The 26659-nt window shown below is 38.9% G+C and overlaps 1 long non-coding RNA gene across 1 annotated transcript; it reads left to right on the top strand.

Moving 5' to 3' along the window:
- The first annotated feature begins 501 nt into the window (after positions 1-501).
- LOC111564263 (uncharacterized) lies at positions 502-12592 on the top strand. The gene is made up of 4 exons (XR_002745764.3): positions 502-956; positions 6656-6744; positions 11850-11900; positions 12067-12592. It is a non-coding gene; the product is annotated as an uncharacterized LOC111564263 (long non-coding RNA).
- The last annotated feature ends 14067 nt before the right edge of the window (positions 12593-26659 follow it).

Genomic DNA, 26659 nt, shown 5'->3' with positions numbered 1-26659 from the left:
CTTTATTTCATTTATTTTGACACCTGAAATCTTGTTTTTTTTTGTTTGTTTTGCTGTTTGCTTTGAAACAAAGAACAAAAACATGTTTTATTAATTACAAATGATCTGATGATGCCCAGGCTGTTCACTGCAGAGCTGCTCATGTGAGGATTCAAAATGCTGTTCAGTAACAATATAGACTCATATCCATTAAGAGGCTAACTATATCGAAGCAGCTTGCTGGATGCTGGAGCACGAAGCATTTAGAATTTCTGGCTTTCTAGTACTTCTGTTTTATTTAGGACCAAGGTGATATCAATTTAAATTTTCTAAAAGTCTGAGAGCCTGTTCGTGGAAGTGCAATGTCAGTAGCAGCAACTTGTAATAAAGATGAATGAAAAACAACACACACTTAAAGCTGTGCAGACAGGCCTGTAGATGGACCAGTACACTGGGTGGCTGAGGAGGATAATGAGGGGCAGCTGGGAAGGCAGCTGATGATCAGAGGAAACCTGCAGACGACTGCTGGGAGGTGAAGGAAGGGACGAGTGTGACGGGAGATGTTAGAGGACAGGGTCAATTGGAGAAAAAGGTGCAAAATAACCAAGGCGTTGCTGTCAAAAAATATATTTCACTGGAGACCGTAGCAGTAAATATGTGACCACATGAGCAATTAGTGCACATACATCACAACAAAGCTTAAGTGCTGTGCTACAGTAATGCGCCATGTCATCTTTTCTAATCTGGGGTTGACTAATCCTCCAGTGTTCCTGATCCAAGCAGGTGAACAGAAGCAGAGGCAAACACAAGGTAACAGGAAAACGTCCCCTCGCCTCTGCTGATTGTTTGCAGTATGGACCGTTTGTGTTGACCCTGCAGGGTGGTGGTGAACCCTTGGGGACCATGTGCACCACCATCATGTTTCTCTCCACTCTGGCCTTTGTACTGCGGCAGCGTTTCACCAGCCGAGCCAAGACGTAAGTTGCTGTTATATTTTGGAAACTTTGGTCTTTAGCAGAGCAAAGTTATGTTTATCGCCTCATATGATGCTGCTATCACACAGTATATTACATTCAGTTAATTTCATACACTGCCTGTCCAAAAAAAAAGTCACCACTTTGATCTAACTAGGAAGAATTACTGCAGTGATGAATATGTTTCAGCTGCAACAACTTATTTAACACTAGCTGATGCAGTGAGGAGCTTCTCATTTCTTAGACAACCATGTTGGAAGACATGTCCTGTGTCATGGAAAGGATGTTAATCTGTCTCAGAAGGGCCAAATTATAGGCCTGCATCAAGCAAAGTAAACAACTAAGGAGATGTCTGAAACTACTAAAGTCGGGTTACCTGAAGGATAGTGGTGAACCATCATCTTCGAGGAACAAATGTGGTCTGAACAAACTCTAAGATGATTGTAGGAAATCAACAGTAGAACTCACAGCTATGTTTAATAGTGAAAGTAAGTGCTTCTCTAATCAATCTGAAATAAATAGTTATCACTACATTTTAGCCCTTCTTGTGATCCCAGCTTTAATGAGCACCCTCAGGCTTGTGCTGTGCACATTTGTTGTCACTAATTAGGACAAAATTTGTAATTTGACAGGAATTCAAATTTCAGATGTGTCTCAGAAAGAGTTAATTTGTTCACTTTCTACTAAACCAGCCCACACTGTCAAAAAGAAAACTGCAGTCTATTCAGCAGAGTTGGTATTCTGATTTGCTTGAACATGAAAATTAAAATAGCTATACTTGACTTGAAAAGACACATCAGACCAATCGTGTGTACCTCATTATGTTTAAATTTGTAATTGTGAATAAGCTGATAATGTAGTTTGCTGTTGGTACAACAAAGTTGGAAAAAACCACAGGGTTTCCCAGAATACACAGCAGGGGTAAGTCCTCATGCTTTCTTTCCCTTGGCTTACAACTCAGCTATGATCCCCTGTAGCTCAACAGATTGAGCGGGTGACCCATGAACAGGGCCTATATGTAGTGGTCCTGGGTTCAAATCCAGCTCATGGCCCTTACCTGCAGGTCCTTCCCCCGTTCTTCTCCCCACTTCCCCATCTCTCTCTCACTGCTGTCTCTTAATAAAGCCAGAAAAAGACCAAAAAAATAACTGTTAAAAAAAAAAAAAAAAAAAAAAGATCATGGGGTTTATTAGCCTTTGGTAGTTCTGTGAATCACACTATTCAGCTAATAAACAAGTTTATGAAGCCAAAATGAAGAATTAATAGCAGTGACTATTCATAGAACAAATATAACTGGTACAATAATGTAACATGACTTAGGACAATGAACTGGCAAATCGTTGAGACAATTCAAAAATTTTACTGCAAAAGGTTGCCTTGATATTTTAAGTTTTCTCAACTGTTCTTTTTTTCATTAGTGTTAGTTTGTAATCTCAAGAAACAAGTGTAAAACATTGTTACACTTTCCCTCTCTGGCCTTTGTCAGCAGAGCAGCTACAAGCGCCAGTTTACCTTCTGTCTGATCCAATTTTACCCCTGAAGGCTCTGGTCTCTTTTTAAATGCAGGAAAATGGTTTCGCTTTCATCAGGTGCTTTAAATCTCCATGTCTGAGAGTACATTGCTTCATATGTCATCATCCTCAGGTTGTCAAATATTGATCTCTGCACACAGCTATGTGTAATGAGGTGCTGCTTCTCAGTTGGAGATTCATGTCCAATGCCAGAGCATGACAAAGTGGAGATCAGTACACGAGTCGTTTTCTGAGAGCTCGTCTTGCCTTCAGATGTTCGGCCCCCTGGCAGGTCTGTCCTCGGAACTTTAGCTCATTACGCCGCTCGACATCTACGGATAAACAAAGCAATTATGTGGTGTGAATAACACCACGGTTTGGGGCTTGAATTTGATCCAAGGTAACTGTGTGCTGGGAAACGAGCACTGATTACTGTGAAATGTTTTTGACTTTGTTCGTCGGCCTCATACCGACTTGAAGGGAATCTCCATGAGCTGAATACTATTATTGGCTGACTAGATGGTGGTAAATACTGAATGTAAATGCCAAGATTATTACGCTGAGAGCTGCAGTAGCACCGATGATGATCTTTAAGGAGGTTGTTCTGTACAAATGCCAGATCAGACACTTCATCACAGTGTGGCAGATTTTTAGGCGGGTTCTTTACAATCAAGGACATTTGTAAGAAAATGTCTCAAGTTATGAATACAATCATATAATAAAACATAAATGTCTTCAGTATGGCATTTTAGAAGAGGTTTAAGATGAGGACATGTTGAAGACTGAACACAACTGAAGATCGTTTCTCTCATAAAATGCCACAAATTCAAACTGATAATTTTTTTTTTTATACAGCTACATGCGGTTTTAGCCATCCTTTTGCTTTGACATTCAGCTGAACAAACAGAGAACAGATAATCACACTGTACTTCATCTGCTGAAAGGTTGAATTGTAAATGCAGAGGAACGGGGATAGGGAAGAGGATTTCCTGTGTAACAACACCTGTTATCAAATGAGTAACCTTAACCGGGACTATAAAAAGGATTCACCCACCTTGAAAGTTTTCTGCTTTTGTTGCTTTTCAGTGCTGAATTGTGGTCAGTGTTCAGATTTATTAAAAAAAGTCTCTCTAATGTCAAAGCAAAAACAAATTTCTAAAGTCTTGTCAAGTAGTTAAAAATATAAAATGTAAAATCAGTATTTTTGTGTGAACTCCTCACACTCTGCCTTCTTTTGAAGTCCAGCTACAAATTCAAATGGATTGAGGTCTGTTCTCTGACTCAACCACTCCAGAAGATTCTCCTTGTTGTCTTTAAATCGTTTCTGTGTAGCTTTGGCTATATGTTGAGGGTCAAATCTTCGCTTTAAGTCACAGTTCTCTTGCAGGCTGAATCAGATCCTTGCTTTTCCGTATTCATTTTACCCTCTACCTTTACAAGCCACACAGGACCTGCTGTAGAGAAGCATCCTTGCATTATGATGCTGCCACCACCGTGCTTTACAGTGTGTGGTTGGGATGATGTGCAGTGATTGGTGTCTGCCAGACATAGCCTCTAGTCTGATAGCCAGAAAGTTATGTTTTGGTCTCATCAGACCAAATAAATTTTTTCTAGTTGACTTCAGGGTCTCTCACATGCCTTCAGGTGAATTCTAGTCAAGATGTAATTTGAGCTTTTCCAGCAGTGGCTTTCTCTTTGCCACTCTCCCATTAAAGCTTTGACTGCTGAAAAACAGGCAACATTTGTTGTATACAAAGTCTCTCCCATCTCAGCTGCTAAAGCTTGTACCTCCTTCAGCGGAGTCATGGGTGTCTTGGTGGCCTCCCTCACTAGTCTCTTTCTCCACTTTTGATGACAACCAGCTCTAGGCAAATCTACAAATATGCTGTATTCCTTCCACTTCTTAATGATTTTTTTTGTTTGTTTTTTGTTGTTTTTTTTTTTTAATCAGTCCGATGGCGAGCTTTTTGCATTGAAATTTCAGTCATAATGTGCACCAACTGTGCATGTGTATGTTCTGGCTGACAATAATATTCTATTCTATTCTATTCTATTCTATTCTATTCTATTCTATTCTATTCTATTCTATTCTATTCTATTCTATTCTATTCTTCTATGATGGATTTAACTTTACTCCAAGGAACATTCAGTGAGTTGAAAATGTTCTTGTATCTACTTCCTGGTTAATGCTTTCCATTATCTTTCTCATAGAGTTGCTTGAAGTGTTTATTCATCTTCATTGTGTATTTATAACCAGAAATACCGATTCACCAGTAACTGACCTTCCAGATACAGGGGTCTTTATGCTACAATCATTTGAGACACATTCACTGCACTTAGATGACCTCCACTTGACAAATTATGCTACATGTAGTTCCAGTTAGATCCAGCTCCAAAAATGTTACTTCCTCAGTGCAACTCAGTTGTAGCAGCGAAACAATAAACATGTCAGACATTTTCAGGTGACACAGTACATTTCGAAATAACCTCAAATATTATCTTTGGCATTTCTGTGCTGACTGTCTGATTACTCATCTGCTGACTCCATCTCCGTTGCCAATGAATGTGTGAAAAACAGTTCAGTCAGGCTGTAATTAGCATGGAACAAAATATCACAGTGATTAAAACTGAAATCACTTTAATTGATCGGTTGTAATCAGTGGCAGAGCATGAAAAATCTGGAGAAAGTACGCCACCTGAGCGGGCCCTGCCTCGTCCTTTGTAATACAACACCTATGGAAATGACTAAATCAATAGTGTAAGCCTATTGATCTGTAGTGGTAATTACTCAAAAGTAGTGCTCAGTAATTTTAAAGTCATTTTTAAAAAGTCGTCACAATCTCAGGATCAGTTCTCTTTTCTCAACTTTACAGTTTTTTTAAATTTAATCGAAATCTGTCAATTTAAAATCTTTTGTTTATAATTACAGTAATTAAATACATATCACCCAAGAAATATTTTAATAAAATGTGAAAATACCTTTTGGAACAACTACATTTTAAATGCATAATCAAGTCTGAAACTTTGTCTTTGGCAACCAATCACTCCGTAAATTGGAATAAAATATATACTTTTGATTGTAGAGAAGTAATGTAGTTTGTGGACTGACTGCCATAACTCAAAAATATTGATGCAAACTGCATATTTTTTTTTGGTGTTGTTGAGCCTAAGCATAGTTTTGTGCATGTGTGTGTGTCTATGCTTCTTCTGATCTATTTCGTACTTGGTGGGTGTGTTGCTGGGGGTCCAAAGAAGTGCAGTGTCAAGAAGAAAGTAGTTCGGATTGGTGGATCTTGAGAAACATTAAATGACAGCTGAAACTATAAGGCTGGAGCTTAATGCAGTCATGGATTACTAGAAGGTCTTTGCAAAGGTTGCTGCATTTAGTCAAAGCATAGATTTCAACAGAGAACCTCATTCTGTAAGTCCAGTTTATGCTGCCACAACACTAGATGGAACCTCCATCATGTTTGTTTCTCAGATTTACTCCTAGACACTATGAAGTCGTTTATGTTATCACTGCAGCATTCCAAAGAAGCAGTTTTTCTTTCTTTCTTTTTTTTTTTTTTTTTTACTCGTGCTAATAATGTGAAATTTCGTGAATTACAGATGTCAACAGTTTTATTTGTAGGCTTCATGAGGACTCTGTCTATGTTGACACTCTGGTAACTTACTTCATGTATTCCCCTCAATATGAAGCACCTGCAAGTTGTTTTTCCAGTGAAAGAAATGAAAAAACAACACCTGATTGGTAGATAGAAGATTCGTTAAGATCTGATCTGGAAGCACCACACATAGAATTAGCAGTTTTACACTGCTCTCATTCTTAATGGGATTAAAAGACATCATCAGGACATCCAATTTGTTTCATGTGTGCGTTCTGAGTAATTATTCCAGCTTACTACACCTCTTTACAAGTTGCAGTAACAACATGACTGCTGGTCCAAGTCGTTAGTGTGGAGAGAAGACGGTCTCAAAACAGAAACGTATTCCCTTTGTCTGTACATTTGAATGAATAAAACACATCTGAAAATGAAAATAAAACAAAGGCGGGCACAGGGCAAGCTGACCAGCACTTCTCAGATTACCGCCCCAGTTTAATTGTCCTATCACTTACCACCTTTATGAGTTTCTCTTTCACTGACCCCTTCACAGCTGACCTCTCTCACCTCCCTCTCTTTCTTTGCTCAGTTTTCCAAAAGACGTGGAGGAGAAGGAAACGTCCTCAGTGCAAAGTCCAGACCCGGCCAAGTGAGACTCACTGTTCTAACAGGAATCAGGTAAACATCAGTTTTCTTCTGCCACCAATTCCTTTCCTATAGTAGGCTGCTATTGTGAATTTTATGGGTGAAAACTCATTTTTAAAGACAAAGAAGAAATGTTTACTTTAAAAAACCACGAGCCTTTATGGGCAATAATCAAGATTTAATATGTTTGATGTTGCAGCAGTTTAATTATTGTTCTGAATTGCTGCTTATGAAGTAGTAGTAGTAGTAGCTATGTTGTTAGTTTTCACTCCCTCTGAGGCTTTCTTTTGATATTGCAGCATTGAATCGTACAAAGAAAGACTCTTTTATGTCAAAGTGAAAACAGGTTCCTACAATGTATGCTGAATGTTAAATAAAATATTGTATTCACCCTCTTCAAGTCAGAATTTAGTCAATGCACCTTTAAAGAAAACAGTGAAAGGGGAAAACTTTGCTGTGTACACATTTTATAGGTACTGTACATGTCATAAGGATGTTTTTAATAAAACGTCTTCGTATGCTTATATGCTTATGCGTTGTTTCTTGAAAGTTCCACCTGAAAGCCATACTCAAATAATGATAATTTATATCACAGTAGCAAATAATATTTTTAACAATAATGTAGACGTCAACACCAGTATCATGTAATTCCAAAGTTAGGAATAGAAATGAACTCAAGTAATAAATGGTACATCATATCATTGACTGACAAAAATCTCTGTTTCTTAAGGATGCCCTGAAGATTCTTGACTGCTTGTAGCACTATGGAGTAATACTCTCACAGCTGTGGTGATAATTTTAGGTTGTCTACAAGAAAACTCCACAAGGCACCTTATAAGCCTGAAGCCTTCCTAAGCCAAATTATTTATGTGAAAAATGCAGCGTCACACTGAAAACGGGGGTGGTTTCTCTTCACTTATAAAAAGCCAACATCTGGGAGATGCATATTTTTCCAGACTCTATGGTCATTCAGTGCCAGTGGGATGGGATGTTTATACACTGATTGACTACTTTGACAGGTGTATTTGTTGTTCACTGGCTAAATTGTCTCTCATTATGTTTTAAAGCTGTATTGAAATGGAAACCCCTCTATAATTCTGTAATGCTTCTATAATTTTTCAGGCCACTGTGAATGTGTTTTGTCTTTCTGCAAATATTTAGACAGCTTCCAACATGAGTGATCTGAATAATGAGACTCAGTAGCATCATGTTTGACAGGTGAGACCTGCTTAATTCTGCCACATCCATACTACACCTTCATACTGGCATCCCCTAATGTTCACACCACAATGCCATTTGAAACAGATCCCATTATCCATGAACATTGCAGTGGAAGGTAAAGATGTGTACTTGTGGTTTGATAATTGGACTGTAGCATGGCAACACTTTCTACATTGTTACCTTATATCTTATTAGCACAATGATTTCGATCCTACAACGCCATCACTCGCACTTTGGCCCCACGTTGGACAGTATCAGTTTCTAGAGTCTAGTTACACTGTGTGAAAACTGTGTTGGCCGTTTGAGGAGGCGGTGGTGGTCGGTACAGGGACATTATGGCTCGCAGAGGAGACAGCCTGGCAGCAGATGCATGTTTGCCAGAGCACCGGAGGGATGTGAGGGACTGGAGCGTAGAGAAGAGACAAAGCCACAGAATAAGGCCGTCCTTCCACACAGCGGTCGGAACATGTTGTCGTGTGGTTTTCTAGGAACTGAGGGAACTCGAAGCTTCTGCTCTTTGTTGTCCACCGGTGCAGTCGATACTAAGCTGCTTAGATTGTCTGTTATGCATTCTGTGTACAAAGCCTCTGGGTAATGTTCACAAGATCAATCAATGTCACTGCTCGGTTACTTATTGCTAAACTGCAAATCATGTGTGTCATGAGTAAGAACAAAGGCGAACAACTGCTACACGCGTGTTGTGTTTTTCCTGTTGCTTTTGGAGATGCAACAGTAAATTCAAGTTTCATCTCCAGAAGTTGTACACAATGCATTGGGCTTGTTAGCGTTACATATTTACTTATTTAATTCATGTCCCTTGTAACGATTTCTTGTCCTTTGTCCTACTTAATGCATTTTGATAGAGCTAATTGAAAAATGGCACTATAATGCATACTAATTAAAGTATTAATTAGTTTAGTTAATGAATTTGTGAGCACAAATGTATTATGATTATGAAGCAGCAGTACATCATGCTGTGCTCACAATAAATATCACCAAAAAAAAAAAAAAAGGAAAGAAAAATCTGTCCAGACTTGTCTCTGGTTGTATGCAAACTTCTAATTTGGCTTGGAAGTAAATGGCTTACTAATTATTCACCTGACAGACAGCTGTCATGTTATTCATTTATTTGGCTGCAACATGTTTCCAAATGAACACAAATTGCTGCAGTATTAATCATCTGTTGCAAATTCTGATTCTCCTCGGCACCTTCTAGAAAGGTCTGAATTGCCTCTAGAGATTTTTAAAAAGTACTTAAACTCATACCAAACTGATTGTAAAATAAATTAAAAGCAAAAAGGCCTAAAATATGCTCCAAGAGCCTTTTCAATATGATTCCTCCAGGAACCACTTTCGAGTTATTAGCCATCCAAACTCTTCTCCAGAAAAACTCCAAACAAGTTTCCCTGAACTTTCTTAGAGTTCCTGGAGGTTCATTTAATTCTAAGACAACGTGCCAATAAAGGAACTTCAAACTGAAGCCGAAGATGATATAAGCTGCAGTGATCAGAGCAGCAACGTAGGATCAGTTAACATTGTTTGCAGTAAATGCTGTAAATAGTACTGGTTAAACTTCCACAATGTCACATCTCTGTGTAAATTCATTCAAAGTTGTTTTGATCAGTTCAAGGTTGGAAGCTTTAATTCACCATCAAAATACTGATGTGTTGTGTAGGACTAGATGTTGATATCCCTTCTTGCATACACGAGACATCTAAGACTCTGTGGGATGGTCAAGTGAATCAGGGCATCCTCTGGGTTATCAATCATGTGCCCTCCTTCATCGGTGTTTCGCAGATAGCGACACCCACGACACCTCCAGAGGGTTCAGCTGTGAATCCCATCGTCTCAGATTCACCCCCAAGATGCCATCTACTCACTTGAAGGCCCAGGTGGAGTTCTTTCTCTTCATCCACAGCCACTGACTTCCCTTTTCAGCGGCTCTGGAGAGGTCCTTGATCGCCTGCCAGCAGGCCTTCCCACTTACTCCATAGATGTGGAGGTGGCTACGAAGCCTCTGCAGCCTACTTGGACTGGTCGGACCCTCACCTTCCAGCCTTGCTGTTTTGCATCGGCGGCAAGCTTCTTGCACTCATAAGCCTCCACTTCTGAGCTCTCCCAGGGCACTGTGACCTCGATGATGTAGACATGCCTAAGCGAAGCTGACCATAGCACCAGGTCTGGTCGCAGGTTGTTGGATGAAATCTCAAGTGGGAAGCAGAGCTTTTGGTCCAGGCCTACTGGCATCCTCCAATCGCAAAGCCCCTCTCTACTGCCAGGATCTGGTCTTGAGGTGGCGAGACAGGCTCGACCCTCACCCTCCCGGACAAATGTTGTTTCTTGCCATTGGGTTGACGTGGGGGGAAGGACGTTAACACTCATCCACTGCGTTTCCAGAACTAGTGCCAGACATTTTAGCACCTGGTTGTACCACTAAATGTAACGGCCTTGACGATGCCTGATACCTTAACTATGCCAGATATTAGGCATAGTTAACAGGAAAGATTGTTTTGGTTTTTAAAAATACTTTTTTAGTTTTGAATGGGGCTTTCATGATATCAGATTTTCACTGTTATCGTGACCAAAACATTTCACAATATTATCATAATATCTATAGAAAGTATGAAAAAATAATCATCAAACTTGATTGTTGTGTGTTTTGTCTTATATTTGGCAGATTAATTACATAAAATATGAATGTATGGAGGTTAAGAGACAGTGTGCAATCATAGCTGTTGCCAGTTATGCATTATTTATCATATTGTCATGCCTATTATCAACATGGTACCAATATTTCAGTTTTTAAGTATCACAGTTATCATAAATACTGATTTGATTTGATGAACCAACAGGCTACTATAAAGACATCGTACAGTTCACAGTAGAGAAATGCATACCGAATACCACAACTTTGAACTACTGTATATGGACTTTTATAATGCCTATAAAGATTTTTCCAATCCAATCAATCCAGCTTTATTTGTATAGCACTTTTAACAACCCCCGATTGAACCAAAGTGCTGTACATACATGTACACAGAACAAGGCAAATAAAATAAAAACAAATAAAATATAAAAATACACAATCAAAGCACTAAAAACAAATAAAATCAGAGCTACATAATAAAAGCACTAAAAACAAATAGAATCACAAAATAAAAGGCACTAAAAAACAAATAAAATCCGAAATACACAATAAGGGCACTAAAAACAAATAAAGTCAGTATTTTTAGCACTAAACAAAGTAATAATGGTTTTGCAAGCTCTTGATTAATTTTAGATTAATTTGTAATAATAAAACCAACATATCAGACTTTATGCCTGTAAATTTGCATTTCTTAATATGAAATTTAATAAATGAGAGCATCAGATTAGAAATACACAGCAGAGGATTGAAAGTTTTATCTTTAAGGAAGCAACTGTGCAATCCAGAATAAAAGATCATAAACTCACTAACATAAGCTCACACTGAATATGAGTTACGTTATCTTTTCCTGTCTGAGCGGCACCGACATCAAACCAGTGAGACGAGACAAAAACACAAAACTAAAATGTATTTTTTGCAGAAAGTAGTGTGTTCGTGCCGGACCTCGTCACACACTGTGGGTAGCTGATGACCTTTAATGTGATTTTGTGACACATTTAGAGTCTTCAGACCAAAAACGCGTATCTGAGGCTAAGTGAGATGTTTACAGCAGTGACACAGAAGTCTGTCTTTGGCATCTAAACTCAGTTAAACTAAAACAGGTAGTGGTGCAATGAGCTTACTGGAGCCTGTTTAATATTTTATCAACCAAAATGTAAAAAGCAGTCAGTTTGTTCAGAACCAGGTCCTTCCAACATCTCTCTTTAAATGATGAAATACTTCATTTGTTTCTTTCCGTCTATCCCCTTCGCCTGCCTCCTCCTGCACACAGAGGTGGGTTTTAGATGTGGAGGCTGTTCTCAGGTCCATGGAGAGACGGCTGGTGAGTTAAACCAAGTATATAAATATTAACATAAGACACATCTAAATGATACTTGTACAATCTCATTATCTCTTTGCAGTTTGTGCAAGTGTTTTTGAAAGTGGTCATTTATATCTCGATGTGGGCAGTGAAGTGTCAAACTAAATGACTTTCTTCCTGTTCCCAGAATGCTTCGCTGGAGAAATATCCTGACTGTAAAAGTGGAAACCGCTCCGAGTGTCCTCCATCTTCTTTAAGCCTCGGCAGATCTCGCTCCAGTCAATCAAGCTGATCCGTGGCGTCGGCTTTAGATCAACTTTCTGACAGCGAAACTCAACACACATCACCTACTTTTGCCCCTGACAGACACTCTAAAATAGACAGGCTTCAAGCTTGTTGATGGTTATAAGTGTTTTCTCTTCTACAGCACCAAAGAGGGGCTGTCAGGAAAGATAGGAAGCCTATAGAACTGTAGGCTTTGCAACAGATATGATAGGCAGCTTTGATTGAATCCTGACTGCTACAAACCCTCCTGCAACGATCTCTTCACTTCAGTTTGTATGACATTCAGGGGGGGAAGTAATTTCACACTCGAGTGTATCATGACTCAACTGTCCCACAAGCAATGAAAACTTCCCTTGAAATGGCTTCCGAAACTTTTTGTCATTACCATGCTGCCGGAGCAGAAATAAACAAGTGTTTTCTGTGATGTACATGCACGGCCTGCTGCGTCTTTATTTGAAGGGAAATCCACTCCCACGCTGCCAGTAGCACTGATACAAGCTGCCTGGGTTTTTTCTTTTATGTCAGCAGATATTTTACTCTGCACATGGATTCTTTTGCAGTGATGACTAAATCGTATACAGTAACGCTTTTAGCCCCCATGTACAGGATCACAGCAATTAATGCTGGTTTTCGTCTTTCTTTTATTTTTATGAGCTGCATTATTTCCCTTGCCAACAAATGAGATCTGGTTATTTCCTGCCTGATTACATAAATGACTGAATCCTCATTGATATTAAGGTTGTTTTCCTGTTGGTGATACCGGTGTGTATTTAATTTACGTTCCGCTGGGAGCAACAGGCCGCAGAGTTATTTCTGAGAAAGGACCAAAAACCACCTCTGTGGCAGGAATATGGCCCAGTGTTATGCATCTACTCTGCTAGGAACTCTATTATTGTAAATGTCTCTGTTTGTCATTGTGACAACTGTGCACCAAATCCCTCCAGCCGTGGAGCTCCACTGGCAGAAACCGGGGGAACTAATGAGCCTAATATGTCCGCAGGAACGTCGCCTCTGCCAAGCGTGCACTCTGAATCCGCCTGTGTAATCAAGGCGGTATAGGGCACAAATATGTGCCGATAGTGGCAGCAGTACTTCCATATCTCGCTGTTGTCTCCTGCCCCGATGAGCCTGTCGGACTCAAATTACTAGGTGAAATCGAGGCTTTTGTGCGCTCGGTAAAGCAGAGTAGCTTGGGTAATGAGTGTGGTCTTCCTGCACAACCATGGGAGTTAATCTAATGATGGGGGAGAGAGAGACATGATTCCTAATGGCCTGAGAGGGAGAGAAGCTGAGGGGGAAAGGTTTTCTAACACAGAGCCCTCTTCTATCCCAGGCTTAATCATCTGTTTGGTTGACTTTGATGTTTTACATTTTCCGTTTGGGTAAAGCAAATATTTAAGCTGGAAAAAAAATTGGCATCATTGCAAGCTAGTTGTTTGGGAGGAATCACATTTTTCAAGAAGATCTAACTTAAACCACTGGTATTAATATCACTTGTTAAGTCAATATGGATAAATGTGACTCAAATACATGCTACCAACTGAAGTAATTAATTTAAGTTGGTCTAACAATTCTCTTTTGTGAATGTAGAGATTGACGCTTGAGAAAAAGTCAGGAGATCATCAAGTCTGTAGGATTCATCGTCTGAGGACTATGAATGTTTGTCAAACATCTCCACTCTTGAGGAGCTGATTAAAGTCTAGCTGTTGACTGCGGTGAAAACACATGGAGTGTTCAGACATCAAGTCAATATTGTGACCTGTTTAGAAGTTATAGTCATGAATTGCAGCATCCCACAGGCGTCGATTAATGCATGTGTTCATGTGACTCTAATGTAAAGCAGGAGACGCAGTTTAGTTCAACAATGCATGAGTTTTTTCAGCCTTACACTGGGAGGTTTTTAAATGTTACAGCTGCTGTGGACAACAGACTCATACATGTTGTTTGGGGTATACAAATAACCAACTTAGAAGAAAACCGATTCCTGAAATTGACTGTTTTTGGAATAAAGGCAGATATTATAAGCTTTTGAAGTTGTCACTGCGATCATTAACAATCAAGTCATTCTGTGTAATTTCATTTAAATCTTCTGCAAAATTGCAACTGTGATAACTGAAAGTCTTTTTTGTCAGCAGCCATGTTTTCAGGTCTTTGAGACTGTCTTGACATTCATCAGCATATTAATATGCTATTTAGCAGGTATAATATTGACCTTTTTTTCCACATTAGTTTAACCATAATGTTCACAATGGTTTGTACATCAGGAATAAAGACATTACATTAATAAAACATTATTAGTTTTGTCGGTATTTGATCATAAAGTATCAGATAACTTAGAATTTTGACTATTAATGGGCAAAGTAGACAAACCCTCTATCAGAGGCTCCATCATTAAGTCAATAAAATGTTTTGTCTGAAAGTTCTACATCATTACCTCAGTTCCAAAACTTTAACATGTCCTTAGAGCTATTGAAGGGGAAAACATTAAGGTAACAACTGTTTATAAAGAGGTTAAAACACACCTTATATGCCTACAGGGAAGGAAACCTGCTTCCAAAACTGAACTTTCCTCCAAAAGTCTTTTTACAAATGTAAACTTGGGTCATAATTCAAGGATTTCAGACACACATCAACTTTTCCGCTGTTTTGTCTTCCATGTCTGGATGGATGCTTTGTTTCTATGATGGTGATGCTTGAGGGAAAATCAGAGAATCATCTGAGTCATTCAATCTGAAGGCAGCATCACTGTCTGCACAAATGTCACAGCAATCAATCCAATGTCACAAATGTTGACACTGTAAAAAGGGCATTTGAGCTGTAAGTCAAGTACTGTTGCAAACTGATCCTACTGATTTTTTCAGCATGAAATTACACTTTGTCCCTTAAACTGATATTATAATTAAGTGCGATTATTAGGTTTACTGGTTCCTCTGCATTGTGCGTCTGATGTCCATGTTTCTTTGGATTTTTCTACTACAACTCAACCATATTACAGAATAAAGAAAGGAAACAAAGGTAGATCTAATGACAAAAATCATGTTTTACATGTCATGTTTACGTGAGGCAAATATTTAAGTTGAAAAACTAGAATATTTTAAGTTGAATTTCCTAAAATGAAATACCATCAAAAGCATTAAAATGCAAACTGTTTATTTGGGAAGAATCACATTGTTTAAGAAGATCTAACTTAAACCACTGGTATTAATATCACTTGTTAAGTCAATATGGATAAATGTGACTCAAATACATGCTACCAACTGAAGTAATTAATTCATTAATTCAATTAATTAATTAATTCATTAACAGTTCTCTTCTGTGAATGTAGAGATTAACGCTTGAGAAAAAGTCAGGAGATCATCAAGTCTGTAGGATTCATCGTCTGAGGACTATGAATGTTTGTGCCAATCCGTTCATTATGTTGAGCAGTTTCACAAGTCAAACCTGTCACCTGCTGACAGCACAAGATTAGAAGTCATGTGACCGTCCGTGTAATTTGGATTCACTCTCAGGGTACCAAGAATATTTGTACAGAAACCACCCAGTAATGTCTGAGAAATGTAGTTCTGGACCAAACTGTCAGAAAGTGCAAAAACAGCACCAGTGCTCAGATATGACATTTTCTGTGTAACTGAATTCCAGCTGATTTGACAAGATATAAATTAATGTATGAAATAACTGTGAGGTAGAATTTATTAACTGATGCATTAAGTGTTAACTAATTCCATAAACTTAAACACACTGAGCAACTGCAATTAGTGACAGATCTGCAGTAATTCATGCATTAAATCATCATGAAATACTCATCACCATTACATTATCATGCAGACTGAGTTTACTAAACACACACCGGTGGAGGGTGTTACTGTGTTGAAGTTGTGTATTCACTTCCAGTGTCTGAATGTCAGGTCCATGTAGAACCACATGGACACATTCTACATGGAAGGATGTAGCAGTGTGCTCGTATTTTTTCTTCTTTTTGTCCAAGCAACATCTTTCCTGTTCTCTGTTGCACAACAGTAAATGCATGTCGTCCTGCAGAAATCCCCACAGCGATGAAAGCACCTCATAATCAGCAGCAGGTTGTGACGGCGAACAGCGGCCTCCTGCTGTTTGAGCAAAAGTCTGAAAAGGCAATTAGAGCACACCAGTAACAATAACGGCTTTTCCAACCACCTACACAGAAACACGCTCACTCTGTTTCTATTCCTGTCCGGTTTTATGGGAGGTGGTTTTGTCATGGGGCTCGAGTGGGTTGGTTGCACCACCAGGGCGCCGCTTCAGGAAATGAGCAGCAATATTCAGAGGAGCAGCTTCCAGCAGGTCACGTCTGAGCGTCGTGAGAGTTGACCTTGTGGTTGACACTGTGATGGAGGAAATGAGATGATGGAGGGCCTCAGCAGTAGGCTGATTGATAGGAATCATGCCCATAAATAAGTCGTACTGTCTGTTAAAGATCAGGAGCAAGACTCAGCAGACAAAATGCAGCAAATCTCAATTTTCAACCATTGCTGAATAATGTTTTAATGATATTAATTAAAATCCCTTCATCTGCTTCACTTTTGAGCTGAAATGCATGCTGAAAGGTTTGCTGACATTGAACCTTAACACAAATCTGGCAGCAAAGTGCCAGAAAAAATAATTTAAGGAATGTTTTTTTTTTTTTCCGTTTTTTTCTGGCACCTTTGCTGCTCGATTTTCACCTTTTTTGAAAAAAAAGCTGAACTTTTTGAACTTTTTAATTTAATTTTTAAAAATTTTATGTGTGTATTGTTTTGTTTAAAACATTCAGATCCACATTAAGAAACTGTACAATTTTACTAGAAATCTGTATTTTTTTTTTTTTTTTTACAAAATGAGGAAAACGTGAAATTGCAGGAAAAAAAGAATTACCATCTTTAAATCATTTGTTTTTATGTTCAACACATGCTTGTAATGTCATTTTACATATAATACATATAAAAGTCCCTTAATCTAATGTATGAGTGGGTGGTTTTGGAACTCTATAAGACAAATTAATGCACTGTTAGACACTATTTCCTCGTGCAGTGAGACATTATAAATTCTAGACCAGTTTGCATTATTTTGAAACAGTGTAGAGGCGTGACTATACAGTAGAAATGAGGTTAAAAACACATTGAGACTCATGCTTTAATCTGGTGATTTGACTCCTGCCTGGCATCACATTACACCACCACAGCACACATCACTGCATGTCAGTGAACACACCCCCAGGACATGTCAGCGATGCCCACTGGCCACGATTTTCACTGCATTTCAAGAGTTACATGGACTCCCTCTAATGAAGTCAGGCAAGTTGGTTTAGTCATTTTGAGAGACTACATATCGCCTCCGTGACACATATCAGTGCTCATAGCGTCACGCCGATCCAGCTGCCTCTCTTTAAACCCCCACCACCACCACGCTCCAGCAACCAGGCCACGAGAATGGAGGTGACCCAATAAACCACGTCCACATGTAATGAGGAGTGATTCCCCCACTGCAGAGGAAGAGGCCTGGGCTTCCCCCTTGTCTGCTCCTCTTGGCAGAACTTCAGTTCAGCGAGTGACTCTGGATGCCCCATGGCTGCTGGGGAGCAGCTGACACAGAGACCAATTTAATTTGTTGCTGGTTGTGATGCAGGTCAAAGAAACCTCTGAGAAGAAAGGTGCCCACTTAATAGCATCAGTGATTCACATATGAGATAAATACACTGAAACATGGTAGAACAATATGCCCAATGCCTTATGTGGAATATTAGCACAGCTGAGGATTAATTCATTTTGTTAATTAACTAAACATGTAAGTCAACCTTTAAGATAAAATACCAAAAAAACCATTTGTTTCAGCACTAATAAAAACGTGTTTTAGGCCTGCATGTGTTTAGTTTGGGGATTGCTGGTTGGACAAAACCAATAGTCTGAATCAACCTGGACTTTAAGGAATTATAAAGAGCACAACTGTAAAAAGTAATTGCACTTTACTATACTTAAATACATTCTTTATTACATGTACTTTATTGAGTATTTCCATTTCATGCTACTTTACTTTATTTCTGCTCCACTACACTTCAGAGGGAGATATTATATTTTCTACTACTTCTTTGACAGCTTTAGTTCCTTTTAAGATGCACATTTTCCACAATGTATGCTTGAAGAAGCTTTGAAGACGCATTTTAAAAAATTAACTTTCCAACCTTTTTGACTTCTTACAAAGAGCAGTGCGTAGTCTGAGTCTCATTTCAGATGTCTTTGAGCTGTTAACAGAAGCACCAAATAGTCATTTTCTCCTTTCGACTTCTTACATGCTTTTAATTTTGTGAAATGTTTCAATGATCCAGTATCTATGACAACAGATTTGTGGACCAGAACTTTGTTTTTTCATCTTTTTTTTCTTTCAATAATCATCTCTCAAATCCCTTTATATGCTGTCTTCATATGTAAAACAGTGCAGGTTATTCAGATCTCCTGCAGCTACAACAGCAACATCCTGCAGACCAATGTTCCCTGTAATTTTTCCTGAGTCTGAGCAAACACACAAACTCCCTGAGCGTCCCTTGGACCACTGTAAGCAACATCAGACGTGTGCACTGTGGTCACACCAGCATCACATCCATTCAAGTTACATGGTTCATTAAAAGAATCATATTACAGCATTTACATTTCTGTTAAAACACTTTGTCAACAGGAGCCAGTTGAAGGCTGCAGTGATTTTAGTGACACTACAATGTATAAGAGTGAAGTTATTGAATATTTGTCTCTCTTTACTGTTGCAGCGGTTTTGCAAATTGCAGACGGACCCTGTTCACTCCATAGACACCAATGTTATTCCTGTAGCTTGAAAGACAGCTACTTTTGATAAAACTGGGCTTGTAGCACATTGTCTGCCTTGCAACAATAGGAAAGAGGCACCGTTTATGTTTGACAACCTATATCTAATGAGTTATTGATGCTGGAAGTCTGAATCTGTGAATATCTTTCCAACTTTACTGAACTTGGGGCCACTACCACCTAAGGAGTGATATATTTAATTTTGAAAAAAGCATTTAGCCATACTTAAAGCTTTAAGTACTTTATTAACACGGAACTAAAAATTTTGTATTGTTTTATTATCACAGGTTCTGTCTTAAAAGAGGTGGCATCATTTTAAACAGTGAAATCAAACTAATAAAATGTAATGACCAACCAGTGAGTAATACTGGATTCTGCAAAAACATAAACAACTTTTTTTTAAAAATCTAAATCTTATCTAAACACAGTTAATGTATTAACTTATTTTTGTGTGTATGCATGTATTTATTGATTTATTTAGTACTGTTAACATATCAGAGTTCTGAGTGAGTTTTTCTTAAGATGGGCAAAGGTCATTTATTGATTACATATAGGCTCTTAAATGTTTATTAAAAACTGAACAGCATTTAAAAAAAACAACTTAGGCATTTATTGAGTCACTAAAATACTGTAGAGTACAGACCACATCAGCATGAGTATAAACATCCTCTGGTAAATTAACAACCAGATACTGATGTCTCTCACCATATGGACTTCAGGAGATGACTGGGGGATGATAAACTGTGACCTACTGGTTGGGTTCTCTCTGTTCTCATGTTTCTTACATGTTTGTCCCCTGACAGCTGGGTCCTAATGTTTTTTGAGCAACACACCATACTATGACGTTTTTACAATGATGGTTCTACTATGGAACCAGTTTGACATGTTCAGGTGTTCTTTGTGTGAAAACTCAGAGATTTCAGGTATCAGAAGGTGGTTTTCAACTTTCTTTGTTAACTTTCTGCCTCAACTTTAAACTAAATTTCCTTCACTAACCCAGCCCTCTGGACTTCCAGTAAGCTGTGTTCCTATTGGCTGTCCAGGTGGCTGCTTGGTGTTATTAGGAACACCTGAGCAGCTCATTGTCTTCCTGCTTTATTTAGCTGCAGACAAAGTAGCCACCTTTGGCAGATATAACAGCTGAACACACTCGTGACATTCTTTCCACAAATATTCTTCAGAAAGTTCTTCCTAACTCTGTTGCAGAAGTTCCCATAAATGTGTGGCATTTGTATGTTGCTTTGCTTTCACTCTTCTGTCCAGTTCATCCCAAACCAGCTCCATGGGGCTTAAGTCTAGAGACTGTGCTGCCACTCCATGTTTTCAAGCTTAGCATCTTGTTCTTTTTTCCTATTGTAGTTCTGGCATAGCTTGGACTCAGGGTTCCTCTTACTCTGTACAAGTTACCAACCCTGGATCCAGCAAAACATCCCCAGACCATCATGTTTCCTCCCCCATGTTTGACAGTTGATGTCACACACTGAGGAACCATCCTTTCTCCTTCTTGATGGGGTACAAAAATCTTGTGTGACGAACCAAAGATTTAAAATTTTGATTTATCAGTCCATAAATCCTTCTTCCAGTCTTCAGCAGTCCATTGGCGGTGTTTCATGGCCCAGGCAAGCCTCTGTTTCTTATTCTGACATCTGAGCAGTGGCTCCAGACATCTTCCTGTCAGAGTTTCCTCCAGTTTCTGAGCCTTTTGATGATGAAGAAAACTGTACTCACTGACACCTTGACTTTCTTCACAATTTCTCTGTAGGAAATACATACATTTTAAGTGTTATGATGGTCTGTCTCTCTTCTTTTGCTAATGTCCTTTTCCTCACCATTTTTATAGCAACACACTACTTTCTGCAGTACAATGCTGTTCAAATATTCAAGAGTATGGTGCCACGGTGTGTTCCAACACTATTTTTTTGCAGACAGAGGGGGTTGTAAGTAAGCAAGAAAAGTTGGGACACCTGTAGGAATTGACAGCACCAACTTTCAAGGCTTGATTAACCTCCATTGCTGCAGAAAAGCTTTAAGTTGTTAACCCATTTTTTGTTCCCTGAAAAAGGCATTTTTGTATAACTCTGAAATGTACAGAACTGGGAAACCTTACCTTTTTTAACCTCTGGCAGTTCACCACTTACCTTTGTACCATTTCAAGCTATTCATTGGACTTGAACTACTTGAATTTCAATAAAAAAATGGAAAAACTGGGGCGTTCTAAAACTTTTGACCGGTAGTGTATGTCTGTATTTTTACTGTTTTCATGCAGGTCTTTTACTTGTAATGGAGTATTTTTACATTGCTGTATTGGTACTTTTACTCAAGTAAAGGATATGAATTCTGCTTCCACCACTACAGGAGCATCGCTATTGTTTAACATATTATGGACCAAGTGAAGTGAAGAATCAATTAATCACGTGAATCATTCACAGAATAATTATCATTAGTTGGAGCCCAAACATAATAAACGACACGTTTCCACAGATTTAACACTGAATTATCTTTCAGACAGGAGCACAATGAGCACAGAGTTTTAGGGGCTCAAAGATGGAGAAAGTTCATTTAATTATATTTAAATGGGCTAGTGATCAACAAATTGTAAAAAAGAAAAGAAATTCTTTGGTTTGTACTTGTTGCCATTAACTTGTCGCAGTAATGGCAGTGCTTTTTAGCCATCAGGGATGGTAGAGTTGGTCCCCTGGTCCGCCACTTCAGTTAAGGTTGAAATGTCAAGTATTGGATGGATCGGCACAAATTTGGTGCAATCATTCGTGTTCACCTCAGGGTGAATTCCAACAACTTTAATGATCCTCTGTCTTCTCATCCTGATCCATTATCAGGTCAAAAGTTTAATCATCCAGCACTTCGCCTCATGACAAAATACCTCCACAGCTAATAACATTCTGTGTATCTGCAGACGGTAAACATGCGGTGACTGTGATTCTCGGCTCCAAGCACCACAAAGTTCCTGTTGCAGCTTCACAGAGCTGCTTGCATTACACAGAAGTATACGATTACACCCCGGCAGTGGCGACCTGATTAGTTTTGAATGATGAATTTCACAATGCGCGGGTGTGCATTTGTCATAGTTATCACCATTAAAGCTATCATCTCAGAGCTGGAAATGCTTCATTGTTTGCTAGGAAGAGGCAGGTTTACATAAGTCTTACATAATTATGGCAGCTCCTTGACAAGGGGAGAGGGTGGGCATCTGAAGAAACAGAGCAGAATTAAGGGGCAACTGAGGGAGAGCCGGGCAGACAGGCGAAACCTTTCTGCAAGCCATCAGGGCTAAGCGACCACGACAGGGATCTGTCATGTTGGATGCCAGTGCTAACTATATGCTGAGGTACATGACATTCCTTCCTCCCACTCGGCTATCTGTCAGAGGGTGTGTGAAGCATGTGGGGTGGTGATGGGGCAGCAGCAGGCTCATTGAGATGTGCATTATATAAGAAATAACTAGGCTAATGTATTGACCGTATTGATATGCACTGTGTTGACATCTGCACCGAGTTGCCCTAACAACAGATAATTGCTGCTTATCACTTATTAAGCTTGTGTCAATGGTTTCATGCTCAGGAGATGAAACCAGATGGTGAGGATTGCCAGCGATGGCAATTAGAGCAAAACCAGGACATATGTGAAGAAGAAGAAAAAAGAAGCCTGCAGAGAGAACATGCTTGTTTTCATCAGCCTTTTGAGATGAAACCCTCTTAAAACTATATGCTCATGCTCTAGTGGGAGTGACAGCACTGTCTGTTAAATCCCATGAAAAACAGCATATGCAGGGACGGCCCTCTTCCCCCCCTTCAGGGGCAGGCAGCAATAGAGCTCACAGCTGGAGAACGGTGGAAGTGAGAATCTACTGTCTCCATTCATGGCTCCTCTGCCGCTCCTCAGCTGTGCCATTTTCAATCAATAGCTTTTAGGAAATCAGCATCTACCCTGCAGTTTGGAATGAAAGGCCTCTTTTGTTGCAAAGCCCATAGTGTGAGTAATGATCTCACACACGTTTTTCAGAAAGCACTTTCTCCCGTTGCAGTAAATTACATAATATGTTCAAAGTAAAGCCTGAATGTCTTTGGGGGGGTAAAGAAAAAAAACTGCATTCACAGGCGAGGCTGGATTTATAGGTGATGCCTACCTATCTCCTGGTGTGAAGTGGATGAAAAGCAGTGCAATTTTAACAGCACAAGACTTGCATGTGAATAAGATCATCTCATTTCCCCTGTGGCTCCAGGTGTTTACTGGGACCACTAATTCCCATCTGCATATACGCTCACCTCCTCCCCTTCCACTCTCTGTGGATCGTGTGCTGAAGCCTGGAGCCGAACAGGAGTGCAAGAATGACTTTGATTTGACCAAGCAGAAGGCAGACAACTTCTTTATTCTTCTCTCACATACAGTGGTGGTTGCAGTGCTAAAGATAATGATGGATTTTATAGAGGTGCTTTGCAGTTCACGCTGATCTCTACAGTATAAAATGATGCAAAGCTGTTGGTGGCTAAAGTGCAAACTATAAATAAAAATCATCATACTGTATGCACTTAAACCGTACAAAGTGTAAGAAGTTGCATGTCGTGGTAGAAAGTGTAGTATTTTCAAATAAAATGTGATAAAGTAAAATAATGTATCCTTTATTCAAACACCACAGAGCATCTTCGGTAGTACAGCTCAGTCAAAAGCTTAGCTCAGTTTTTGATGTATTTCATGCTGCTTGGTTAAAAAGATGTGGATTTCAAACTAAATGCACTGAAGCATTGTGATGATCAGCTGCGTTATCCTGAATCTAACACTGCCATCTGTTGGCTTCCAAAAGCAGCTGTTCTTTAAAATGATAACAAGACTGAACTCAACAACAGAATGTGAGAATCTTCTCTCTACCTGCACACACAGAAACAGGAAAAGCCTGGCAAAATTACGACATTGATCAGAGCCAGAAACTGAAAGAATTAAAAACAAATTCAATGACCATTGCATTAATCATGAGTCATGTTTGGTTCCATCAACAAAAAATGGCCAAGTCGAAAGTTGTGATATTTCACCGAACTCACTTCATCCTATGTACATTTTAAAATGCGCAAAAAGGAATCATCGGCACTAATCAGATTCTGTAAGAAAACAGTGTAAAAACGTGTAGCCAACAAACCATGAGTGACTAATGAGTGACTGTCAGCAACAGTCATGGGACAAAAATTCCCCAAGTGTTCAGGTGTCCTGCAGGTTGTGTTTGCACAGAGCAGAGATGAGACGACAAGAGGAAAAGAGAACAAACCTGATCAATAACATAAATAAAACATGGCTCAAAAACAGTGCACAGAAAAGCAAACTGTCAGTAAGTTGCTGGAAGATACATTCAGCATGGTGAAAAATCTTTCTAGTGCTAAAAAAAAAAAAAAAAAAAAGTCTGAGTGTGTAGGGGTTGTGAAAATGTAAATAATAAAATATCTACAGCATGCTTTTTTCTGCCTTTTTTTAAAAAATATTGGTAAAAGTTGCTATGTTGATCCCAGGATTTTTTTAAACATTTTTTGAAATACGAAAAAACTAAAGAAATCCATTTTTTTCTTTCTCTATGATTTCTATGTTATTAAAAGTTCTCTCTACTTCATATTACATTGAAAATTGAGCCCAAAGTGAGTGAAAATCCCATATTATCTCAATAATAGAGTTTTGTAGTGAGACTTCTTGTTTTCGATGGCCGGTGAAGCTGTGGTTAGCGCTGTTGCCTCACAGCCAGAAGGTCGTGGGTTTGAATCTTGGCCTGGGATCTTTTTACATGTTCATGTTCTCCCTGTCTCCCTGTTTTCTCCAGATTCTCTGGCTTCTTCCTGGCTTCTAAAAACATAAAAACTGAGGGTAAATGGTAATTCTAAACCGTCTGTGGGTGTGAATGTGAGTGTGATTGTTTGTCTCTATATGTAGTCCTGTGATAGACTGTTGACCTGCCCAGGTGTCCCCTGCCTTCACCCTAAATCAGCTGGGATAAACTCCAGCCCCTCTGACCCTAATGAGGATGAAGCGGTGTATAGATAATGGATGTTTTAGAGGCTCTTTTCTGCCCAAATTAAGTAAATCAATCAGACCAGCCAATATAATTAATTTAATATAGAGTACAATTACCACATCAGGTCACACTTCATGTACATTATAGTAACTGCCAACTGCAAATACATCCAAACTCAAAAGACACATTCTCTTGCAAGCAAATCTCCACAATGTCTTTTCAAAGTTTACTTATTTCAGTCATATGAATAGTTTTTCTCCGTTTGATGATTAAGGCAGAAAGTTTATTTTCATACCAGCAGTTGCACAAACTATAGTCTTTGCACTGAACTATAAGCTGCAGTTCAAAGTGTATCACCTTTACAAATTTCACATCGCTAACCTTTTTTTGCAGTGGCATGTTACATTAATGACTACCATTGCATTGAAATATAACAGCGAAGGTAAAGCTGCCTTAAAATTTCTCAAAACGAGCACTAACAGCCTTTACACAACTGTTTTGGTATATATTAAACTTGTAGCTGATTTATAGATGTTAACAGGAGCCCTCACTCAGCCGCAATTTGTCATTTTACATGGAAATCAAAATGAAAAGTTTACCTGCTGCCATCCTGAAACAAGAAAAGAGTGACTGAAACTCTGGCAGAGCTGATGCAATTTTACATCATCAAGTGTCAATCTTATCTGATGCCAACTGTAGGAAATATTTCGTATACTGAGGTTATTTTGATCACACTTGCAATTTTGAAGGTGGCACCTTAAAACTGAACACCTTGCAGTGTATTGTGTGGTGACAGGATTGCAGTGTTGGTACACGTTTCCACACATACAGCATGGTAAAGTAGCAATATCTAAGTGGAAAACTGTACAACTCAGAGACAACATTAAAACCTCCGACAGATAAAGTGAATAACACTGATTATCTCGTTACAAAGATACTTGGAGTTGCTTCTGGTCTGTTGCATTATTGAATTAGTCTTACTGATAAATGACTATGTAAGCAGCCTTTTAATGTTATTGCTGGTTAGACAGAAGCTAATTCCAAACACTTACAATCTACTAGCTTGAACAATAAACAACACATCTTATTTTAAAGGTGCATAATATTTGTTTAATGCCAAATTTATCTAACCAGAAGATGCAGAGACGAGTATCTGTGAAAAAGTGAAGTAAAAAGTGCAATATTTTCCTTTCTGGAGTTGCAGTGGGGTTAAAGTAAATAAAACATACCTCATTACATCCACTGCAGGCTGTGTGTGGGGATAATAACTGAGTAGATGCGGTGTTTTCTTTCTGGCATCTATAGCAGGTTATTTATGGATTTGAGATTTATTAAAATGCATTTGCTCTGAGGAATTGATGCTCTTTTTTGATTTCAGCTGCAATAACAATCCCTCTTCTTCTTGGCCCATTTATCTCCTCCAGCTGCCCACAGTGCGGACATCATTGTTCTCATATGAAAGAGAAAAAACACGACAAACTGAAGTCATTTGAATGATAATTAGGCTGCGGATCTCTGGAAATTGTTCCCTGGCAAATCAAAAATCTGCATGTTGCTGTTTATTCCATGTACGTGTGTGGGTAGACAGTGAAGAACATCCAGTTAATTAAATTTGCATTCTTAATAACGGTTTTTTTTTGTTTTTGCTCATTAAAACTTCA

Source organism: Amphiprion ocellaris, chromosome 4 (genome assembly GCF_022539595.1).
Source record: "Amphiprion ocellaris isolate individual 3 ecotype Okinawa chromosome 4, ASM2253959v1, whole genome shotgun sequence".
Classification (NCBI taxonomy): Eukaryota; Metazoa; Chordata; class Actinopteri; family Pomacentridae; genus Amphiprion; species Amphiprion ocellaris.
This window is presented reverse-complemented; position numbering and strand designations above follow the sequence as displayed.